Genomic DNA, 17,670 nt, shown 5'->3' with positions numbered 1-17,670 from the left:
GACACATAAACCATCAATCTTTTTATTTAAAAGCTCTACCTGGTTTGATAACATGGTGACCATGTCAAGGTAACACCAGCGGCTTTTTCGGCTTTATCCTCATGACGTGCCACTGATAATTATTCAGTGACATTTCTTCAATAAACTCATAAGCCTCCTCAGTTGTTTTGTTATTTAGGGTCCCGTCGACGGCTGCATCGATTAACTACCTAGTTGAGGGGTTCAAACCATTGTAAAAAGTTTGAACTTGTAGCCATAAAGGTAACCCATGGGAAGGGCACCTTCTCAATAAGTCCTTATACCTTTCCCATGCGTCGTAAAGAGTTTCTAAATCCATCTGTACAAAAGAAGAGATATCATTCCTCAACTTTGTCATTTTAGCTGACGAAAAATACTTTAGTAGAAACTTTTCTGTCATTTGTTCCCAAGTAGTGTTGGAACCTCGTAGTAACGAGTTCAACCACTGTTTAGCTTTGTCCCTCAATGAAAAGGGAAATAACCGAAGGTGAATAGCATAATCAGAAATGCCATTTATTTTGAAAGTATCACAAAACTCTAAGAAGTTGACCAAATGAGTATTCGGGTCTTCATCCTGCAAACCATCAAACTGACCAAACTGTTGAATCATTTGTATAGTGTTAGGTTCCAGTTCAAAATTATTTCCAGCAATTGCAGGTTTAACAATACTCGATTTAGCCCCTGCTAAATTAGGCTTAGCATAGTCGTACATAGTATGAGGAGCAGGATTCTGATTTACAAGATTTGCAGCAACCATAGGCGGTAGTAGATTATTCTGATTTTTAGCCATCTCCTCGATAGTATTGGTATCATAATCTTTCTCTTCCTCTATATACTGTGAGCTCCGCCTTATTTCTCTATGATTTCTACAAGCTGTACTTTCAATTTCACTATTGAATAATAATGGTCCTGATGGATTCTTTCTAGTCATAAACTACAAGAACTTGCAAGAAGCAAACAAAAGGAAAATTAGTAATTAAAAATAAAACTAAAATAAAAATTAAATGTAATAAAATAAAAATGGAAAAATTAATAAAAATCAAGCGTTCCTAATATCTTAGTCCCCGAAAATAGTGCCAAAAACTTGATGATCATTTTATGAAACACTAAACCAAACACGATCACGACTAAGGCAAGCGCACCTATCGAAGGGTAGTATAGTTATTGTGAGTCCAGAATTTCGTATCCACAATGACTAAAAGTACTACTATTAACTATCTTTTTTATTATTTAGCCTAAAAATAAGGGATTTTGTTTTAATCTAAATTTAACTAAACTAATTAACTAATAAACATGACAGAGAGTGAAGAAAATAATCAAATAAACCTATAATAAAGACAATACCCAAGGAAGAATCCACGTAGTCTTCACTTATTATTCTGACTCTGAATCAAACGATTTATTCACTTGTTTTGATCCGTAGAAATCCCTAAATTATGTTAATATCTCTTTCGAGACTAAAAACAACTGACTCTAGGTTGATTAATTGAAATCTCTTTCTAATTAAAACCCCTATTGTCGCATTAACTCGATCTGTGGATTCCCTTATGAGATTTGACTATAATCTAGCATATTTATGTCGCCCTATTTCTAGGGTTGCATGCAACTCCACTTAATTATGATAGATCTACTCTTAAACAGGGACTTTTGCTCCTCTGAATAAGCACATCAACTTGAATTAATATCTTGGAAATATTAGATCAAGAATTAAGAACACATAATTAAGAACAAGAAAAAGTATTTATCATTAAATTCAGAACATTAAATAATAAGATTCGTCATAGGTTTCATCCTCCCTAGGTATTTAGGGAGTTTAGTTCATGATGTGAAAGGAAAACATCTCAAATTTAGAAAAACAACAAGACATAAAAAACCCAAAGAAACTTCGAGAGAAATTTGAATGGAGATATTCAATCTTGAGGTGGATCTGCTTCTGAGACGATTCCAACGGCTTCCTTTGAGTAATTTCTGCTTTTTATTCTATGTGTCCCCCATAGGTCTACTTCTACTGTTTTTATATAGATTTAGAATGCTCAAAAACCTTAAAAATTGGGTTTTTCCGCGTATTTGAGAAACTGGGAGCGATATCGACACAGGCTAATATGGCTCAAATGGACGACTGCTCTACCCGTGTGGAAGTAGTCTTGGCCGTGTGGATCTTTAAATCAGCCCGTTTTGTCCATTTTGGCTCGTTTTTTGCTCCTTTTGTTCCTTTATGCTCTCCTGAGTATAAAACATGAAATTAAGGGATTAGGAGCATCTAATTCACTAATTTATATGATAAATCATCCAAAAATATGCTAAGTATGGGATTAAAATGTGTTACTTTTATGGTTTATCACCGGTAATTCTTCGAGAAACACATCTGGATACTCACACACAATTGGTACTGATTCAATCTTTTTTTCAGTCACTTTAGAGTCAAGCACATAGGAAAGATAAGCTTCACAACCCTTTCTCACATATTTCTGAGCTAACATCGAAGAAATCACTGCCAGTAAACCATTCAGATCATTAGAATCAATCTGAATAATCTCATCATTTTGGATCGCAAATCAATAGTCTTTCGTTTACAATTCGCAACTGTATCATGTAACGTTAACCAATCCATACCCAAAATTATATCAAGCTCGTTTAATGGGAACAACATCAAGTCGGCCTTAAAACATGAATCTTGAATCATCAACAAACAATTCTTTCATACTTTATCAATCAAAACATACCAGCCTAAGGGGTTCAATACTTTAATCACAAACTTAGTAGACTCTACAGGCAAAGCCTTACTGGATACTAAAGTCTCACATACATAAGAATGAGTCGATCCAGGATCAATCAATGCAACAACACTAATATCATAGAGAGTGAAAGTACCGGTAATAACATCTGGGGATGAAACCTCTTCGGGAGCGTGAATAGCATAAGCTCTGGTAGGTACGCGAGCCTCAGATCTAACAGTAGTGTCTTTAGTTACCCTCTGGCTACCACTCACATTACCCATATTTCTAGGTGGTCTACCTCTAGCTGCCGTGTTACTCTGCCTCATATTCTGCTTCATTTCTTGCTCAACCAACTTAGGGCATTCACGAATGAAGTGATCCATCGATCCACATTTAAAGCAAGCCCAATTATTCAATCTAAAACTATCGGGATGTCATTTACCACAATGTTTGCACTCAGGTTGGTTCGATCGGATGTTACCAACACTAGCTACTGAGGTAGCTCTCGAACTCACGGGTGGTCTATCTCGACCCCGTCTGGAATAACCTGCAGTAGCCTTTGAACAGCTAAAGTCATCTCAAAATTTATTTGATGCCGACTGAAATGTTTTACCCGATGATCTTTTCGTGAATCTCTAGCATCAAAGTTAGTTTTTCTTTTCTCTTTCCCGAGCTCTTCAGCTTTACATGCTCGCTCGACTAGAACAATGAACTCTTTTATTTCAAGTATCCCGACTAACAGCTTAATGTCTTCATACAACCTGTCTTCAAAACTTTTACACATTATAGCTTCAGTCAAAACACATTCCCGGGCATATCTGTTGAGTCTCGCAAATTCCCGTTCATATTTTGTTATGTTCATATGACTTTGTTTCAACTCGAGGAATTCTTTGCATTTTCAATCAATGAATCTCTGACTGATGTATTTCTTACGAAATTCAGTCTAAAAGAACTCTTAGGTAACCCTGTTCTTTTGGAACCACCAACACTAGTGTATTCCACCAGTGATACACAGAATCTCGAAGCAAAGACATAGAAGATTTAATACACTTGTCAGGGGTACATGATAGCTCATCAAACACACGAATAGTATTATCAAGTCAGAATTCAGCTTGCTCAGCATCGTTATCAACAGTGGCTCTGAATTCTTCAGCCCTGTGTTTTCTGATTTTATCAATCGGGGGCTTATTTAATCTCATCAGATCAATAACTTGAGGTATTACAGGTATCTGAGGAGGATTAGGCCGGGGTGGGGGTTGTTGAACAGCTGGATTTGTACGAATATATTGTGTGAACCAATCGTTCATCATATGGTAAAAAGCCTATTTAGCCTCTCCCTCATGACTACTCGAAATCGGTTTAGAATCAGCCGGCATTGCCCCTTGAGCAGGAACGGGTGCATTACTTTCCACATCATCTGCTACGGCTCGATCGAGATCCATTTACAAAAAACACATTTTAATTGCTAGGAATCATCACACCATCGCAGTTTATAACTATGGGATGTATAGCTAGACTCATACGCACTACGTTAGTCCTAGAACCGACTAAACCATAACTTCGATACCAATTAAATGTAACACCCCTAACCCGTATCCATCATCGGAATGGGGTTACGAGTCATTACCGATCAAAACACAACTCAAACAGACTTTCATTACAAAACTAAAAATCTGGACCATTTCTCGATTTATATATAATCAAACATGTATCAGTAAATAACATATTCAAAGCATGTGTTAAAATATCTATCTAATTAATTGAACGTCAAACATACCATTTCAAAACTTATGCACATACGCATATTTCAAAACTAAACAAAACATATGTAACCTTAATAACATTACAAAGGCCAAATATATTATAGTTACCAATTGACCAATTCGAAATTTTATTTTAAAACACAAGTGTCGATTCAATATACTCTTGTTCTGTCTCCTATTTCATAATTAAACTAATTCACATATTATGCATATTATTCTAGGCTAAAACATCCATACAGTATACTAGACATATTTATAAGTTCACATAAATATGCATTATAACAAAACCAAAATATATATACATCTTTTCTCATCACAAGTTATGCGCACAAGACCATATCAATTTGAACCAACTTTGAATTATTAATAATAAATCAAATCATGCCTAATATGCAAGTATACTTGCCACCACAAATAGAACTAGAATAGCCAAGCTTCAAACGATCACATCATAGGTATATCAAATGCGCATGATCTATAACTATCAAAAGAACAAATGCACAGTTGATTCAATAAACAAGTATTCGGTACACAAGCTAGTTTTCTTATGATCAAACCAAAACAACCATAAAATATACATTCGGTCATTCATGAAAAACATTCAATACATAATATATTCTTATTATTATGATATATACCATATCACATACTTATCATTATGAGTCCAAAGCCTTAGCCGAATTTTAAATACACCTTATTTATCAATTTAAAACCAAATCACCCATGCAAGCATGCCATTTCAAATCGACGCAAAAACCATATTTCTTAATCAAAATTTTCATATCCTAACTTAGTCCACACATGTCCAATACCACGAATTCAATATTAATATATAACTAAACACTTAATGACATGATTTAAACACCAACACCGAATCATAAATAACTTATAACCATAACCTATATTTCATCACATAACCAAATACATAATTTACATTATAAAGAATTTCCAAATTGATTCATGTTTCGAATTATGTATCTCAATAATAGGCCAATAACAATCCATATATCAAACACATGCATCAACCACATATATCAAGCTTTCCAAAAAAAACTAAACATAAGCCATAAATGGTTACTTCATGCCAAAACATATATATATACCTAACATGAACTTATATTACAACTGAAAATACATAAACATAAGCTTCATTACAAGCTATTTTCGCATGGCTCATATATACAAATCCAAAATTGACCAAAACAAATACTAGCCTATACATGCCATAGGTTCATAATTCAAGCTTTTAAAATATCAAAATAGTGATTGATAGTGTGATGGATTTCCTTGACGATCTCTGAGCTCGTAACTAGCTTCTAAAATCTATAAAACAGTGAATGAACACACGCACAATAAGCTTGAATAGCTTAGTAAGTCATAAGCTATTAAAACATTTCAATAACATACATAATTCAATTAAACTAAGCCGAATCAAACAAACCTTAATCACATATAAATTTATCATAGTTGCAAATTCATATATCATCACATAAACATTAACATATTATACTAAACGTGATCGAATACAAACATGCTCATAAGCATATATATAAATTTCTCTTTTATCATGCATGATTCATGTATTCATCTCAAGTATATACTTACCTTACTTTCATAATCATACAACTTAGCACGTACATAAACCTTTTAGCTCGACTTCACATTCGATCTTAACTCGATATTACTTGTTAAATCATTCGGAATTAATAAGGATACTTGGATAGTCGAAAAGCTCGTACAACGCCAATGTCCCAGACGTGGTCTTACATGTAATCACATTTCGATGCCACTGTCCTAGAAAAGGTCTTACACGAACTCATATACGATGCCGATGTCCCAGACATGGTCTTACATGTAAATCACAAATCGATGCCAACGTCCTAGACATCGTCTTACACGAAATCACATATCGAAATCCTATGTCATGACATATGTATCCTAATTATTCCTAAGGTTCATACGAGGCTTTTGGATGTCGTAAACCAATCGATTCCATCTCGTATATATTTCTCCCATGCTTATACTATTTCAACATCAACACATATATAGATAATAATTTAATTTGGAACATATATTACATAAACATTCAAATTTAATGACGTTTGTTTACTTATGAACTTACCTCGGACGAAGACGAATAAACCGGAACGACTATTCGACAACTGTAGATTTCCCCCGATCCAAATCCGATTTCCTCTTTTCTTGATCTAATTCAATATAAATTTGACTTATTTAATCATATATTCAATCAAATTCATCCAAAAACACATAAATGAGCTAATTAACTTTTCCCCTATCATTTCACATTTTTCATAATTTAGTCCCTATTTCAAAAAACACAAAATATTCAAAATTTCACCACACCCATGCTTGGCCAAACTTCACTAAGGTCCCTGGTAGCCTATTTCTTTCATTTATTTCATATTTTGACCCCTCAATTTACAAAATTCACAATTAATCCTAAATAGGCATTAAAAATCACATAATTAAACATGAAAATCTAACAACATATATTTATTTTTCATCATCAAACACAAAAATCATCAAGCTTTCAACAATGGAAAATCTCAAATTGATCATCAATTCTAAAAATTAAATCATGGGCTAGATAAAACACGAAGCAACAATCTAAAAAATGTAAAAATTATCAAAAACTGAAAAAATGAACCTTGAATCAAGCTTGTACAAGGCCGAATGTAGCTAGCTTATTTTCTTTCTTTTTCCTTTAAATTTTCGGCAAAGATGATGAAATAATTCATGGTTTTATGTCCAGTATTAGAATGTCACCGTATGAGGCTCTATATGGTCGTAAATGTAGAACTTCATTGTATTGGAAAGAGTTAAGTGAGAAAAAGATACACGAAGTTGACTTGATTTAGGAAACCGAGGAAAAGGTGAAGATAATTTCAAACAGTTTAAAAGCGGCCTCAGACCGTCAAAAGTCTTATGCTGATTTAAAACAGAAAGAGATAGAATTTTAGGTTGGTGATAAAGTATTCTTGAAACTGTCACCTTGGAAGAAAGTTCTCTGATTTAGCCGTAAAGGAAAACTGAGTCCACAGTTCATCGGGCCATATGAGATCATTAAAAGAAGCGGGTTTGTTACATATCGGTTAGCATTACCACCGGAGCTTGATAAATTTCATAATATGTTTAATGTGTCCATGCTATGATGATATCGATCAGATTGCTTACACGTTATTACTCCAACAGAAGTTGAGATTCAACCTGATATGACTTACAATGAGGAACCGAATAAAATACTAGCATATGAGACGAAAGAGCTAAGAAATAAAAAAGTGGCATTGGTAAAAGTTCTCTGGCAACTGCATGGATTAGAGGAAGCTACTTGGGAGCCTGAGGATACCATGAGGAAGCAATACGCTAACCTCTTTTCTGGTAAGAATTTTCAAGGATGAAAATTTCTAAGGGTAGGAGAGTTGTAACAGCCCATTTCTGGTGTGGTTGGAACAGTGGTTTTGGGACCACAAATCCGAGCAAAAAAATTTATTTTCTTTTATTTTATGGTTGGTATCATGATAGAAAGGTCACATGAAAATTTTGGTACGAAAATTTACCTATTGTGTGTTTAATTAAGGAAAGGACTAAATTGTAACGCCCTTACGCCCGAGACCGTCGCCAGAGTCGAGCTTGAGGTGTTACTAAACTTAATTCATTAATTAAACAGCTCAAACAATTTATTTTTAAAATTTCCAGACAAGCTGGCCAACTGTGTCACAGTCTCTTAAAAATTCATATCTCGAGTTCGAAACTCAAAATTAAGATCCGTAAATATTTCTTGAAACTAGACTCATATATCTATCTATTAATTTTTTTTCTAGAATTTTTGGTCGAGCCAATTAGTACAGTTTATTAGTTAAAATCTCCCCTGTTTCAGGGTTCGACTACTCTGACCCATATGTATTACGGATCAGATATCTCCCTGTATAGAGTTTCAATGATTATGCCGTTTGTTTCTCATAAAAAGGTAAAACTCATAATTATTTTTTTAAAATTTTTGGTGAATTTTTAAATTCAGAGACCACTATGACCCTATTCCACCAAAACTTAAATATCTCATAAAATATAACTCATTTACCTGTTTTGTTCCATCCATATGAAAATATACTCATCAAGCTTCAATTTCATAACTTATTCATCATTTAATTCCATTTCTACTATTTTTAATGATTTTTCAAATTCACGTCACTGCTGTTGTATTACTCTGTTTTATGGCCAATTTTACCATTCCAAGGATTTTCATGGTTTAGTTAAGACATAAAGCATACATGTTATCATATGTAAACTTGATTAGCCATCCCAATAGCTAATCATTTACAAACCCTTTTCTTACGAAACCATAACCATATCATATGATCATTTATACAAAGTGAGTATATTGCTATACATGCCACACTCATAACATACAAGCCATTTTACCAATTTAGGTCTTCGGATAGTGTGAGCGAGCCTTCGACCTATCCCGATTCTCAAACCGGCTTGTCAAAACTACAATGAATGAAAAGGAGGGAGTAAGCATAAATGCTTAGTAAGTTTACATGTAAATAATAAGTAACATCATTATGCAATCCATCATAAACATCATTAAAACACTCATAACATAAAAATACTTACTATCTTACCACAATTTTGTCTCACCAAATTCTCAACCAAAAATTAAACTCATACTTGTCCATTTTCACTTCTTCAACACATTCATCATCGAATCACTTTCGTTTTAAGCATCTTCAATATTCTCTTAGGATTCTCCCATTGAACAAGTAGGAATATAATTTTGGATACGCGGATAGTGTGCACGCAAGTGCTATACTCATAACTGAACAAGCTCAATAGCTTTTGAATCTATATAGCCAAGCTACCATGTAACCCGCCCATAAACGAACTCAGACTCAACTCAATGAGCTCGGATGCCTAGTTACATCTCACGAACTCAGACTCAACTCAACGAGTTCGAAACTCAACCATCCTAGTGACATGTCACTTGTACCCTAATCTATTCCCAAGGTTCAAATGGGATTCTTTTCAATTACACATTTCGATCGCCTTCTTCGGAATATAGAAATCGATACTTGCTAACATCTCATACTTATCAAGTTGTTCACATAATTTGCATATCACCAAATAATAATTTACAAAACACCATATTTCATAATAATAAGTATCATGTCATATAAATAAAATTAAATCACTTAAAATAAAAATTATGTTACCTTATTTACACATGAACTTACCTCGATACAAAATATTAGCAATCGAGCCTATTCCTCGTAAACTTTGTTTTTCCCTCGATCGCGACTTGAATCTCGTTTCTCTTGATCTATAATGCCAAATTAATTTTATTTAATACATACATTCATCAAAACAGCCCTTAGTACAAACTTTGGCAAAATTACCATTTTGCCTCTAAACTTTCACATATTTGCACTTTTGCCCCAAAGCTCGTAAATTAAACCTCATCCTATTTTATTATGTTTTATGACATGCTGATCATTTTTCCCTTCTATGGAAACTTCAAATTCACACTCTAATATGTACTTATGACTATTAGGTATTTTTACCGATTAAACCCTTTTTCTCGTTTTCACTTAAAATCGAGTAGCACAAGTTGTCTAACATAATTTAAAACCTCATATCCTATCATAAAACACCAAAATACACAAATTTCACCTATGGGTATTTTTCCAAATTTGAATCTTAGGTTGACTTATTGTTAGCATAAGCTAAATCGAGCTACTGGGATTCCAAAAACGTAAAAAACATTAAAAACATTAAAAACGGGGCTTGGAATCACTTACTATGGAGCTTGGAAGCTTGAAACAAACCCTAGCTATGGAGAACCCTTGAAGTTTCGGCCTAATGAACAAGATGGACAAAAATTGGCTTTTAATTTTGTTTTTAATTCATTTTAATAACTAAATCACCAAAATGCCCTTAATTAAAAACTATGGTGTTTTATCTTCCTTTAGGTATTTTTTTCCAAACTAGTATAATGGTCTAATTACTATCCAAGGACCTCCACTTCAAAAACCCATTACTCACAAGTACTTAATACCTTTGTGAACTAGAACACACATTTTACAACTTTTGCAATTTAGTCCTAAATATCAAATTGGACCCTCTATCGATAAAATTTCTAAACAAAATTTTCACACAATCATGCAATCATGCCATAGACCGTAAAATGATAATAAAATAAAATTTTCTACCTCAAATTTGTGGTCACGAAACCACTATTCCGATTAGGCCCTAATTCGGGATATTACATAAATTGCATAAAATACAAAAATTGGGTTCTAGTAGCTCTAGGTGTCAAATAGCTATGGAATTCAAAACTTAAGGTCCTTATATGGTAATTAGCCATTGAAGAGTAGTTAGTAGATATTTTAATGACTCATCCATAGAAAATTAGAAAGGACTAAATTGGAAATCAATAAAATTAATAGATGACAATTAATTAAAAAGAAAAAAAATAATCTATTTTCATATCATCTTCCCCAATTTTTCTATGGAAACCCTAGAAGAGAGGAAGAAAACTTTTCAAGCTTAAAAAAGTATTAAAATAAGTCTCGTTTTTAGTAATTTCTATATTTTTGGAATCGAGATAGTCTAATCTTCCTATTTAGGGGATTTATTTGAAAAGTTATCAAGGCATAAAATTTGGGTCATGGATGAATATGCTGAAAATTAGAAATTTATGGTAGAAAATGAAAAGTTATTCCTAGATAAACAACTTTTACAAAGTAATTTTTAATAAAAACTTAATTTAGGGACTAAAATGAAAAAGTGGTAAAACCCATGGAAAATTCTAAACTGTGTGAAATGTATGTGTTGTAAATGTAATATATAAACTCTAGCTAGGCTTGGAAAAAGGGTTAAATTTCATGAATTTCATTTTCCGAGCCTAAGGACAAAATCAAAATTTTTAAAAAAAGATAGGGGCAAAATGGTAATTTTGCCTAGGATATAATAGGATGAAAATGTATATGAAATGTGATAGATTAACCTAAAATTACCTATATAAATCCGGAAGGACCAACCACGGAGCTAGATCGAGGAAAGTAAAAGGTTTCGGATTAGTTGAAATTCAAATACGAACCATTTTCAAGGTAAGTTAGTGTTACTTAAATATGTATTTTAATATGCTTGAATTGAATTGTATGATACTATTGATATGTGTTAGATGATATATACAAAATGAAATAGTCCTAAGTTCTGAAAAAATGGACAAATTATCATGTTTCGGTTGAATATTGAATTTCAATGGATTAAGAATAATATTGCATATGTTGCAGATAGAATTTAGCCCGGATGGGTAATTCTAATGAAAGCTGTAACACCTCTAACCCGTATCCGTAGCCGAAATAGGGTTACGAGGCATTACTGGATAACTCACCTCATGCACATACATTTAAGCACTCATAATCAAAATCAAATCAAATCATTCAGATTGTCCCTTATAAGGTCTTACGTGACTTTAAAACATGCTTAGAAGTGGTTCGGGACTAAACCGAAAACATTTCCAAGCTTTGAGAAATTTAGAAAAGTTTTCAACATATAAGGGTCACACGCCGGTCTGCCTCACACGACACGCCCGTTGCCTCACACGGCTACCAAACACGCTTGTGTCACAGACCGTGTAAAAATAGGGCATACATACTGACTTGTACAACACGGCCGAGGACACGCCCGTTTGCTGGACCATGTGAAATCTAAGAGGGTTACTGACTTGGGTCACACGGTCAGCCACACGCCCATGTGCCAGCCAGTGTGCCTCACACACGGCCAGTTGACACACTCGTGTGTGTTGACTATGCCAAACCTGTAGGGTATACTGAGTTAACTTCGAAGGGCTACCCCAGGGGACACACGGCCGTGTACCAAGGCCATGAGACCCACACGATCGAGCCACACGCCCGTGTGCTCAGTCGTGTGGAGTGGAAATAGGCTTGGTTTAAGCCACATTTCTCACCCTTCTCATACATACCTAAAACACAACATTTTACACCATTTCAATACATTAGTAGTCAGCCAAAACATGTTATTTTATGCACCAAATATGTTATATCAATTCCCTCCATTTCATCATCTCAAATCATAACCATTTCCTGTACAAAACACATACCAAAACTAGCATGATTCATTTCTCATTTTACACCTATTCCATCACATACCAAAACACATATCACATTTATTAATTCAATCTATTTCAAATATGTATTTTATCAACATATACCAAATGACCAAATGTTCATCTTGAACATCACCAACCATACCAAATTATTCCATTACACAAGGTAAATTACAGATCAAACATAAGTCATTATTAAGCCATATAAAATGACCAAATATATCACCAAAACCTTTATCAAAAAGACTCAAGCCTATACATGCCATATAACCATGTCACAAGTGTATAAATACTGAAATCAAAACCAGATAGTGTGATGCAATCTCCGCTGACTTCCAACCCGAGCGAATGTCTGAATCACTATAAAACATAGAAAAGATAACACAAAGTATGCTATAAAGCTTAGTAAGCTCGTATGGTAATAAACTCAATTTATTGAATAAACACATATTAAACATTTTCATAACTTATAATGTCCTCATATGTTTTCACCTTTATAACGTGAATTCATACATAGTTGACCAAGAGTTTCACTTATTTACTCGTATCATTGCTCATATAGATCTATCATATTCTCACCAATTCATTCACATTTACGTATTCATGAACAAATATGTATACAAGTAACCTGATTCATGTTATATATGAATCATGTTATATATATCATCAAATAACGGTATTTAGCACCATATGTGCCATATGTATATTTAATTAACGCAACTTCAACTCATATCTCACAGATCATTCAAATCATACCTTATTATAGCCAAATAAACGCATTTTGGCATGAAATGTATTTATACATAGATATTTTTTATTTTAGATAAATGATACATTATAACTCACCACTTTCATTTGATTCTTTCCTAAGTTTTGTACGTACCTGTATTACTTATTTCGATCATACTATCATTCTTGCCTTGACTATGCCCATTGAATCATTCGACATTTTGCACACTAAGCGCCATTCTCAATATTTCGTACACTAAGCGCCATTCTTAATATTTTACCCACTAAGTGTCATTCTCAATATTTTGCCCACTAAGTGCCATAGTTGATGTCTCGCACACTAAGTACTGTACATAGCCAAAGTTATCTCAAATCTCACACTAAGTACCAAATTTAGCAGATATGTCATTAAACATAATAGTAATCATGTGTATACAATTTATACGATATCAAAGCATTAAAAGCATAAATATAACAATGCTTATTGCAAACGAACTTACCTCGATCGTTAAAACGACGGAACGGATCGACTAGTTCGATACTTTATCTTTTCCACGATCTAAACCCGTATTCGCTTTTGTCAATCTAGTTATATGCAAAATAAGATTATTTAATCATTAATTCATTCAATTTAACACAATTTACACATTTTGGAAAAATTACACTTTTTCCCTTATTATTTCACATTTTTGCAACTTAGTCCATATTACATAAAATCACAATTTCATGGAATTAAGGACAACCCATGCTAGCCAAATTTTACTCTATCATAAATCAGCTCATACTTTTACTTTATTCATACTTTTAACCACATAATTTTAAGATTTCACAATTTCGTACATAATTTGCATTTTTACTCAAAATCACTTTGTAAAATATGTAAAACTATCATTCAACTTCCATATTTCATCATCAATCATCAAAAAGCATGAATATTCATCAATGGCATCTCACAAAATCTATAACTATTTCAGAAATGGAGATACAGGCTAGCTAGGTTAAGCTGCAACGAACTCAAAAACGTAGAAATTATTAAAAACGAAACAAAATTGAGCTTACATGCATTCAATTCTCCATGGCTGAATGCTTCAAGCTATTATGGCTTTCTTCTTCATTACATTTGGCCAGCATGATAGAAAAGATGGACTAAATTAAATTTTATTTTATTTTATTAACCTTTAATATCCATTTTACAAAAATAACCTTAATGAACATCAATAACTACTCCATATGCCATGCCACTAACTTCCACTACCTTATAAATGGGTTAATACGCACATAAGGACCTTAACTTCAAAGTTCTATAGTTATTTGATACTTTTAACTAATAGAACATAAGTTTTACACTTTACGCAATTTAGTCCTTTTTACCAAATTAACCATTCAAAACAGTAAAATTTCTTCACAAAATTTTCACACAATTCTAATGTCATGCTGTAAATATTAAAATAATAATAAAATAAAATTTTTCAATGTCGGATCGTGGTCTCGATACCACTGTTCTGATTAATCCTAAAAACAGGCTTTTACATAAGCCTTCTTGAGCTTAGGTTATAAATTGGATTTAGCCCGAACGGGTAATCCAAATTAAGCTCTCCAGAGCATATGCTATGGGTAAATTTAGCCTGGAATAGTAATCCTGTTGTAAAATGTATGACTCAAGAGTGTGCCTTTTTATTATGTGTCCTAATGGGTACTTTTACACATAAGAATATTACCTGAACATCCATCGAAATTTCAATAGTTCGACGGAAAAAAATCTTATAATGTGGAAAGGTGAACTTTAATGGAAGCTTGTTGTGTGTGAGCTCATCTATGTTTACTTGATATTTATATGTGGTTATGTGATTAACTTGTTTGATAAAGTGTTTTTGTAAATGTAACACCCCAAACCCGACCCAGACGTTATGGCCGAATCTAGAGTGTCACATTGAAGTGTTTTAGTGAAAACCGTGTTTTCATTGAAAACTCTTCTTAAAGAAAAGTAACCTTAGTTAACTTAGAAATAAACACACCTTTTAGTTACAAAAGCCTTTTTTAAAACATTTGATTTAAGAAAACTTATCATTTAAAAATTTCGTTGCGGAAGCGTAGAAAACATACTATAATTTAGGAAACCCATGTTCAACTTCTCGTAATTACAATGAAAATAGTAATAATAATTCAAGTAACCATAGCATAATGAAAACCTTATTACAATCTGATATGAAACATACTTAATAAAATAAAACTTATAAGCTTAAAAAACAAGTCCAATTTTTGTCTTGCTAGCTGGCCACCCAGAGTCCCTCAAAACAACGAACCGTCTACTGAGCATCACCTGAAAATAAAATAGAAGAGAGGGTGAGTTTTCGCAAACTCAGTGTGTACAACCCTCGACGGAAAACAAGCATTCAAAAATCATCATACATCAAACATGCAATGCAATCCCATCCAAATTATCCATCCGCTACACACCAGCTCCGTCCTCCGATACACCATGTGGGGATATAAATATCGACCCACCCAGCCTACACACTAAAGGTAGCCTTGTTGCAGAACTACCTTCATTTACATATTGGGCTTTAAAAGCCATCGGTGGATCCACGATTGTCAGGAAACCATGCGATCCTCATATACTTCCTCTGTTCTGTAGTTCCAACCCCATATACAACCTAAGCAGAACATCATATGTATGCATGTCACATCCATAAAACTTACATTCAACACCTAGGGGTATTTTGGTCATTTTTTCCCTTACGGGCGTTTCGATAATTTTCTCTTAATTATGGCTTTCACTTACCTTGACCCGTTAATAAGTCCTACGAGCTAAGATGAACGAATACTATGCACCAGGTAGGATTCCAGAGAAGAGGAGGTGGGTCATTAAGACTGCTTAAGTACCAAGCTCTCCCTAGATCCAATCCTAGACCCGTTGCCACACCTTAAACCTATGACTTGTCCACCATCTCAATTAATTAATTAAGTTTTATGTAGTCATCAGATACTAGGTCCAATACCCCTACATACATGCATATGGCCCACTGGGCCCAATCTCATTCATATGGCCCATTTGGCCTAGTTCATATTCTTATGGCCCACTAGGCCCAATTCACATTCATATGGCCCATTAGGCCCAAATCATATTATACTCATGCTCACATATAAATTTCCTAACACATAGCATCACTTAACAATCTTTTCCTATTATGGGCCCAATAGCCCATTAGGCCCATTTAGCCCATTCTAGCCTAGTTGGCCAATTCTCAACCCAAGTCCACAGAATCACCCGTGGGCCTCAGGTAACCTATCAGTTTCCTCTCCACGAGTGTTCACGCACTCGTGTGACTACCGTAGCCCAACTTTTGGCTTTTCGGTATTTTAACTTTTCGGCATTTCGTCATTTCGGCTTTTGCCAATTCATTGTGTGTGTCCAGTATATGTACACACCTAGTAGAAAAGCATGCTGTGATTTCCTTAGCCCAAACCTACAATCGATATCACTTAAAGATTAATCTCGCATCCTTATCGAATACTTTACCAAAAGTCAGAACTCATCTTAACCTTACCTTGCGCGGTAAGTATAATAGCCCCTTCACTAACCACGATCAACACCTAGATCTGCACCAATCGTAACTATTAAAACCAGAATAATAGGTGACTCGTATCCAACACAAGTCCCCTTACCTTACTATGGCTATTTGGCCAACCTTAGCCAATGGATGAGGAATACTTACCAAAACTGCAACACCTAAAGGGCAATTCGGTAATGAGCTAAGATTCAAGATCCGATACTAATTCCCTACCACAGTTGATTAGAAAGAGTGAGGGAAAATATTCGATACTTAGCAAAGAAACCAATTGGGGGAACAACCCTTACACTAGATTTGACCGAAGTAGAAGGAATAGTGATTGCACCAAGGTTATTAGGCCAAAGAGGTTCGGCCCTTTACGATTTTGTATGGAAAAAGAGGGTTATTCAGCTCAAAGGAAAAAGAAAGAAAAGTCAGCAATGAGGTAGAGGAAGAACAGAACTCAGCATAAGGAAGGAGAAAAAGAAAAGAAAGGCAGAGGGTTTTCAGCTTTTAGAGAAAAGAGTTTCTGGTAACAGGGTGAAGGAAATTTGGTCATTAGCTTCATACCCTAGCATTCGAAACCTATTTATAAGCCTTATAGCTAAATTTTTCCATGCCCAATTCCCCATTTAGCTCCATCACTTCTCCCTTCCCATCTCCTCGTTTTTCTCCCTAATAACCCCTTGATTCTTTCCTTAATTTTCTATCCTGAACACTTCCCTTGGAATCAACTTTCACGC

At 34.1% G+C, this 17,670-nt stretch overlaps 1 non-coding gene across 1 annotated transcript; it reads left to right on the top strand.

The window, feature by feature from the left end:
* The first annotated feature begins 263 nt into the window (after positions 1-263).
* On the top strand, positions 264-370 carry LOC121217167 (small nucleolar RNA R71). Its single transcript, XR_005913335.1, has one exon. It is a non-coding gene; the product is annotated as a small nucleolar RNA R71 (small nucleolar RNA).
* Positions 371-17,670: the final 17,300 nt, after the last annotated feature.

This window comes from Gossypium hirsutum, chromosome A02 (genome assembly GCF_007990345.1).
Source record: "Gossypium hirsutum isolate 1008001.06 chromosome A02, Gossypium_hirsutum_v2.1, whole genome shotgun sequence".
NCBI lineage: Eukaryota > Viridiplantae > Streptophyta > Magnoliopsida > Malvales > Malvaceae > Gossypium > Gossypium hirsutum.
This window is presented reverse-complemented; position numbering and strand designations above follow the sequence as displayed.